Source organism: Eleginops maclovinus, chromosome 6 (genome assembly GCF_036324505.1).
Source record: "Eleginops maclovinus isolate JMC-PN-2008 ecotype Puerto Natales chromosome 6, JC_Emac_rtc_rv5, whole genome shotgun sequence".
NCBI lineage: Eukaryota > Metazoa > Chordata > Actinopteri > Perciformes > Eleginopidae > Eleginops > Eleginops maclovinus.
Genome location: NC_086354.1, coordinates 1,022,943 through 1,031,684, shown reverse-complemented (window position 1 = coordinate 1,031,684; position 8,742 = coordinate 1,022,943).

The window sequence follows — 8,742 nt, the reverse complement described above, 5'->3', positions numbered from 1 at the left end:
CATATTTGAAATGTCCAGAAGACTCTGTGGGCAAGTGGAATGAATACACACAACTATGACTTGAATTAGAAAAATGTAAAGTCATTTTGATAACATCAAGTGTGTTGATAGAAGGCACTAATAATAGGTAGAAAAGAACGTTACCTTCAGTAGCACCAGAGACAACACTTGGTAGAGCGGGATGAAGAAATTTCAGCAATGCCCCTTGGAGAAAGAATAAGTACTGTATGATTAGCTTGGTTATTTTTCAAATGCTTTTGAAATCCTATCATTTTACAGTCTGATAATTGTGGTGAAATAGATATTAAAAGCATTACACACAGTTCCTACTAGGCGGTTTAGTGGCGGTTTCTATACGACTACAGGTGAAGCACTGCTTCACCAAAAAAAAGTAAAAAAAATAATAATAATAAAATCTTACAATAATCCCGTTTTCACTGGTTTGAAAACAGAAATACAGTCACTAAGACGAGCTGTTTTCCTGAAATCAATTCTGTGAGTGGCAACAGCGCCATCCCCGCACCCGTGGTGTGTCTGTGTGTGTCTGTGTACTGTCTGTGTCCCATAGAAAAAGCTCAAAGCTATCGGTACAGTTTTTAACGGTGGTCCAGTGGTATTTACAGCTATCATGGAGACCAACAACAACAAACAGCAGAATAGGTTTAGAAAAGGATTAATTGACACTAAAGTGGCTGTTTTCTTCATGTGGCTGATCTGCGCCGGGATGTTAACCGTTAAAATGTAAATAAAGTAAGTAAATCAACCCAATGGTATTCTAGCAAAATTATTGTAAACTCCCATGTTAATCTCCTATTAAATAGCTAGCTACTACAGGAATAACTATTTCACTGGTTGTCTCAAGGCTCTAACGACTGAAAACATATGTGAAGTTTATTTAGGATATTAAGAGGAATTAATCGTTGATCAATTTGGCCAGCTGATAACGTTATGAACTTATAGTGAAGTCAAAGGTAGCAGTTTAAGTTTGGTTAGCATGCTAGCATGCCAAACCACTGGTTCCTAGCTAGTCGTCGTTACAACCTCGCTACTCTAGCAAAATATGGTATACCCTGCCTGGCACAATTTTCATGTTGATTGTGTATATTCTACTTACCGGTGTCTTGTTTTCTTTTCTGCTCCTCTTCCCTTTTCTTCTTCTTTTTTTGATTGCCGGAGAGATAATTTCGCTTCATTTTAATTTTTCACTTTTCACTTGCACTTGACGCTGTCGCGCTAATGCATGGGAAAGGGGGGCCCCCTCGAGCTGGGGTATTTCGACTACAATGTGTCGTTGCGCTTTTCGGACATCGCATGCTCTAGGGAGGCGCTGTTGCTGCCCTCGCAGTCGCAGCAGAGCCCTTCATATACAGATGACTGCTTATTATTATGAAGCTATTTAAAATCGTCATTGCTGTTGAATACATGACCTGTCTTATTGGTATGCATGTTGTTTGATTCATGTTGCATTTGTATCAGACTTTTCTTTGAATTTTGAAAAAAAAAAAAAAAAAAAATCTTAACCTGTCGTCTTTGGGGGGCCTCCTCCTACTCGGGGGCCCTAGGCAATTGCCTACCATGCCTACCTGAACGCGACGGGCCTGGTTGTTCGGTCGTCGTCATTTCCTCCCTGATACCTTCCATGTTACCTGCCTGTTCCTGTCGCCCTTCATGTCTGGAGCTAAGTGTTTTTCATGTCCTGTGTTCCCCTTGCTTCGTGTTTTCATCAACAGCTTTTGAATAAAGCTCGCTTTTTGTTTGGACCCTTACCTGCTTCCCCTTGATTTACTTCACCTGGGTCCTGTTTCCCCAACCCTGACAACTTCCACCACTGCACATACCTCAGACAAATGGCGAGACGTTCCTCCGAACTGATGGCCTCCCGGTAATGTGTGTTTACCGGGAGGCCATGTGTGTGACGTGTGCACCTGGGTGTTGTAGGAAAGAGAACTCTCTGGCTGTGTCATGGCGACGACCGCGGTGAGGCGCAAAGTGTGGAGAGGGGAAAAGTGTCCAGTTTAGCTCATTGTGAACCTGCTTAAAGACGTGTTATCACGGTCTGAGTGAAATAAAGCGGCAGATGTTCCAGCGGCACCCAAACGCCTCGTCATTGTTTTGTTAACGTAAAAATAGCCTGGGCGGCTGGTTACCGGCCTGACAACGAGCCAAGGTCAGACATTCAAATGCCAGTGAGCATTTCAACTACGGTTCGGAGCCGAGATACTGTCCGAGAGTAAAAGAACGGAGTGCAGTAGCAGAGAAGACGGCAATGTTCGGAGCTAACGCTAATCACGGACTAATGAAGCATGCTAATGTACCGAACCCAAAAGTCAGCTTTAATCCATTCCTGCTGGACATAGAGAGAGTGTTGGAGCTAATGTGGACATTTTTAACCTGGCAAATGTTGGATTCGCTGGGTATGGTAACAGCACTAACCCCTTCATAAGGAGCATTGAACTAACGCTAGCGGCACGTGGCGCAGCAGACTGCACCGTCCGTGCCTCCCCACCGGCATCACTTAACCCTTTCATCACCCCGACAAAGCAACAAGTGCCCACTATAAGTGAATTTATAAGCCCCTTTGAGCAAGAAATGTGACTGTTTAATGAACATGGCATCGACCCCATTGAAAGCTGCACATTATGGGGAAGGACAACACTCGTCTCCGCTAAATAACCCCTTCACTGCCATGGATTATCACTATTCTTTGCCAGTTATTCCAAGTGATTCAGCCTACGCTCAGAGCTTCACCCCAACAGAGCGGGGAGCCTGACTGAGGAGGGCTCGGTCTGAGCCGCTGCTCATGCAGCACGAGAAGAGGATTTTATTGACACTAGTGATGATGAACAATATGGAAAGAGAGAGAGAATTCCCACATTACGCCCGAGTCAGTTCGATGTTGTGGGATCTTGGAGAGACTTTCTTTATCAGTTTGAAAGTTGTGCTAAGGCTAACCACTGGTCAGACAGAACCATGGCTGTGCAGCTTAAATTCAGCCTGACCTGCGCAGCGGGTGCCATCAGCCACAAAAATCCCAGGTCCGCTCGATGGAGTTAACAGCGGATGGTGAGTGAGATCGAGGCAGCCTACGGGCCATGTTCGCAGCATGCTGCACCCATCGGCATCGAATTAAGACAGAGAGTGAGAGGACCAGGTGAGGCCCTACACCTTTTAAGAGACGATATCTACGAGAAAATGTCCATTGTGTATGCTGACCGTACTGATTTGGAGCAGGACAGTATCAGCGTGGAGGTATTCACCAACGCCCTGGCCATAGGCGCCGATACCGTGGGTGCTTCGGGGCCCGAGCACCCACGGAGATTGCCGAGCACCCACGGAGATTTAACCGCACACACGGAGATTGCCGAGCACCCACGAAGATTTAAACCGTTTAACCGCCAATGTAGAGCGCAGCTGGCTTACGAAATGGAGAGATTTCTGATAAAACCCCCCAAAAAAACATCAAGCGATGCTCAAACTTCCACAAGTGCCCAGTCAACTAACGGTAGGCCTAACGAAGATAACCAAAGCAGTGAAGGTGTGCGGAAAAAAGGACGGTCATTTCAGGCTAGTTGGAAGACGAAATTCCCGTGGATAGCATATGCCACCACCAAAGACAAGGTATTTTGTGAAGTTTGCACAACTGCTAAAAAAATGAATGCTCCGCTTCCATCAACAACACACGATCAAGAATCGTTCAAAGGTTTTGTACAGGATGGCTTTTCCAGCTGGTCTAAAGCACTGGAACGATTCAGATCTCATGAAAAGTCAAATTTGCATCGCATTGCTGCTAGCATTGTTGCTGCTGCTAATGCAGGTGTTAATGTTGCCGCTTCTATTTCTGCTGGAAAACTAAAGCAGATGTCTGATGCCAGAATAGCTTTGTTGGCTGTCCTATCGTCTATTCAATATCTCTCGTGTCAGGGATTGGCCATTCGAGGAAAAACAGACCAGGCTTCCAATTTGATACAGTTGCTAAACTTACGTGCAGAAGATATCCCGGAGTTACAGTCATGGCTGGCTCGGAAGGAGAGCAAGTGGCTATCTCATGACATCCTCAACGAGATGACTGAAATTATGGCCCATGATGTGATGAGAACGCTAATTGGAGAAATCAAGTCTGCTGAGTTTTTCTCTGTGATTATGGATGAGACCGCCGATATTACGGTCAAAGAGCAGGTGTCTATCTGCTTCCGTTTTGTGACTGAAGATCTGGAACCAGAGGAACTTTTTCTTGGATTTTATCAGACATCAAAAACGACAGCAGAAACCCTTTTTCAGCTTTTAAAAGACGTTTTGGTTAGATTCTCACTGCCAGTCAGTAAATGCAGAGGACAATGCTATGACGGTGCGTCAAATGTGTCTGGCATTAGAACAGGTCTACAGGCTCGCATGCGGGAGCTGGAGCCCCGAGCACAGTACATCCATTGCACTGCTCATGTTATGAATTTGGTTGTGCATGATGTCGCCCAAAACATTCCACCATGTCGGAACTTCATGGTACTTATTCGTGACATGGTAACACTCATCAGAAATTCCCCAAAGCGACTCACCAGGTTCCAAGAGTTTCAAGGCAAAGACGCATCATCTTTGAAACCGTTATGCCCGACGCGCTGGACCATGACAACGGCCTCGTTACAAGCCATTGCTTCCAACTACAGCGCGCTACTGGAATTTCTGGAGGACCTGTCTCTGAACGAAAAAGGTGACGCAGGAGGTAAAGCCTACGGTTTTCTTTTGCACCTGCAGAAATTTAGCACTTTTTTCTCTTTGAAACTCATGCTGAAATTCTTCTCTCGCATGGAAACAGTCAATGCTGCACTCCAAAAGAGGAGTTTGCACCTACAGAAAGCTAGGCAGATGGTTGACACGCTCAGAGAAGACATAAAGTGTCTTCGTGAAGAAGGATTCCAAGGATTTTGGGAAAACACAACTGCAGCAGCACATGACTTGAATTTGGAGAGCCCAGCTGTGCCAAGGCCAAGAAAAATACCCCGCCGACTGGAAGATGGAGGTTTGCCGCACTGCTTTCAAACACCAGAAACAATGTACCGACAGCAATTCTTTGAGATCATGGATACAGCGTCAACATGCCTGGACTGCAGGTTTAGTCCTTCTGTATTCGAACGCATGCAAGATGTTGAGGATTTTCTGATCGGGAAGGGTGACTGCAAAAGCATCATGGAGTTCTATAGGGATGATTTGGATGAGAAAAGGCTCAGGCTGCATCGTGATATGTGCATTGACTTAGCAAAGCAACGAGGAGTTCGCCTAGCTTCTTTTCAAGATGTAGTGGACTTCCTAAAAGGCAATCAGGGAGAGCACCTGAGAATCATGTTGCCAGAGATGACCAAACTAGTGAAACTCGCACTGACTGTCCCAGTAACATCCTGCAGTTCAGAGAGGTCATTTTCAGGCCTGCGGCGACTTAAAACTTATTTGAGGTCCACGATGGGGCAAGCAAGACTGACCCATATTGCTGTATTGAACACTCACAAGGATGTATCAAGAAATAGGAATCTGGATGTAATCGCAGACGAATTCATCAAGCGCACTGCTGCGAGGAGTGCCACTTTCCTCATAAAGAAGTAGCGTCAATGGTGAGTGAAAACAAATCCAATTTTGATATTTAGTAGCTGTGTGGGCCTATGTGTTGATGGTTAATTGACTGCATTTTACTGCGTGGACCTGTATGCTTTGTGTGTGTAACAACAGCATTAGATGGCCGATTATAACTTGTTTGGCTGGCGGCGTACGTGTCTCACAGCCACGGTGGTGTCGAATTTGCGTTGGATTGTGCACTTGGCCTTAGTTAATGCGAGTCGTTTTACTAAATCATCTTGGTGGAATTGATTATTACTTCAGATCATCTACCTGTGCATCGAACCATCCTGCCTGCCTCAACGACGACTCTTTTGCCTCTTCCTCGCCGGTACTTCTATATCTGACCTGCCTGCCGTGCATCGAACCTGGACTGTGACTGTGACCATCGGACTCCTCTACTGCCTTTCCCATACTGGATATTGTTTTATTTGTTTTTGAACTGCCTACCTGTTTACCGAACCTTTTCAGTAAAGATTATTGATTGCACTCACCCCCTCGTGCGTTTGAATCCTCAAACTCTGCATCCAGGGCTCGACATTAACTTTTTGGCTTACCAGCCAACATGACTGGTAGATGAAAATAATTACCAGCATATTACCATCATATTTTTACCGGCCAAAATTAAACCTGGCTTTTCAGACCTACTCTGACATTGTTTGACATAAACAACCTGTAGCCTAAATAACCCTATGGAAGTAGTATTATTTACATTCATTTGTGCCTAATTTGATATGTGCCTAAATGATCATTTATTATTTGAATAATTCATAGAGGCTTATGCCACCTTCCGTCTTAGATGCAAAAGACTTTTATTTTGATAAAGGTATCGAAAATGTGTTTATGTCACCGTGGGAACGTGAACTTGTCATTACGACTTCAGATCTGGTTACGGATGGATGCACATGCACAAAGTTAACAAATTGTATGGTTTAATGGACCCGTAAGAGAGCTCTTATGGTGTTTTACCCATTTATATTGTTAGGCTACAGAAGAATACATGGCGCTGAAATCCATGCGTTTGACTACTTTTTCCAAATCCATAGGGCAAAAAGTCACGTAGGCTATGTTTTTTGCATAAGGTTTATCTTGGGCGTTGAGGGTCGGGCTTTAAACTTTTTAGAGCACCCACCGGCAGAAACATAAATCGGCGCCTATGGCCCTGGCTGACGCAGAGTTATTTCAAAGGCTAGTGGAAGAGAAGCCATGCACCCTGGCTAAAGCCTACGAGATATCCCACAGGTATGAGACCACCAAGCGGGCAGCCAGAGCCGTCACACAGCTAATGCAGCCTGGTCTTCGTAACGCTGCAGAGCAGAGACTCAGGGCAGCTATGGTGTATGAAAGTGCTGACGTGTCAGCCTGTAAAGACCCAGTGGGGGTGGCCAGGGCCGTAGCCAGCATTTTGGAATAAGTGAGGTCCATGATGCGCGCGCGGCGATTTAACAAAAAAATATATATAAATATTTTAAATTATATTGTTTTTTAGATATACATTTATGTATATGTATAATATATATATATATTTTATGTATTTATTAAATTACAAGTCACACAAGAGTTTTATTGTTGAAATGTCTTTTAATTGTATAAACCAGCATTTTCCCCCCAAAAAATGTACTGTACTATATTTACATTTTTTTTTATAGCAATAGTACACCACCATGTTTTTAAAGAATATAGGGGGTAACTTTGAACTTGATGAACTGAATGATGAATGATTCCAAAATAAAAATAATATTCAAGTAGAAATAAATCATTGCAAATTACAGCCCCTAAAAGTACAAATGGCATCACCTAAAATCTCAACAATCAACTTTTTAATCAAATGCAAGCTGAATCCTCCTATGACCAGAGGCATCCCACCGTCGAAGGATATTCTCCCGGTCCACTTCCACTTTCTGATGCACATGCATCATCGCCAGGCCCGTCAGTCTGTCGTTGGACATGGTAGATCTAAGCCATGTCTTTAGTCTTCGCATGGCTGAGAATGACCTCTCACAGGCACAAGTTGTCACTGGCAAGGTTAAGAAAATCTTCAACATACATTTTATGTTAGGGAAGAATGACAGGTTGTGGTTTTGTAGAACTTCTAGGGCAAAAGAAGGAAGGGGGCCATCTTCAAATTTATGTCTCCAGCGCTCAATTTCCTGTCTGGCAGTGTCTTGGTCAGGGAGGTCTTCGTGGTACCACCGAAGCATCTCATCCTCTCGTGCTGGTGTTAAATATTTCAAGGATGATGGCACCAAGTATGATGCAAGGATAGGGGGCTTATTATTCTTGGCAAATCTCTCATCCAACTGAGCTGTGATGTGGTCCAAGAAGGGGTAGAAGAGATTTATCCTGTAATGGTCCTCCACTGATTCTGTGGTCACGTTTGCTCTGTATGGTTGTCTCACAGATACCCTCCGCTTGGCTGGGACAACACCTATTGAATTAGCCAATGCAGTGGCTTTCTCAAAGCACAACCTGGAACCTTTGTCCTCTCTTTGGTTGGCGATGACCTGCCGCATGTTTCTTGCTTCCTCATAGGCTGTGAGGATGTCCAAATTTGTAGTCTGCAGCAGTTTGGTTAAAGGATGTATGTATCCAAGTATTTCATTTACCATCACAGCTGTAATTATGGTCTCAAATGATTCCATGCTGTGCCTGAGGGTGGCAGCCTTTGCAGAAACAGAAGGTTTTTCAACCCCCATTTTTTCCAACACAGAATGCACCGCTGTGAACTTCTCCACAAATGCGCTGAGGGTGGTTGATCTGCTGCTCCATCTTGTGTCACTCATGAGTGGGATTCCTGATTTTTTTGTTGTTTGACCTTCTTTACTGGTTTCTGCCTCCAAAGCACCTTTTCTGGCACTAGATCCTGAAAAGAACACTGCAATTTCCTCAATAATAGACATTGTATTCCTCACTATAGGCAGATCTGAACAGCCATGCACTACAACTAAATTAAGTGCATGGCTCCTGCAGTGGGTGTACATTGCCCTGGGATGAACATCACTGATTCTTTTTTGGACTCCACTCACATGGCCACTCATTGTAGATGCCCCATCATATCCTTGGCCCCTTAAATACTCAGTGTGAAGTCCCCATTCAGTCAGCTGTCGAAGAATTACTGTGGCTATTGTCTTCGCATCTTGCTGA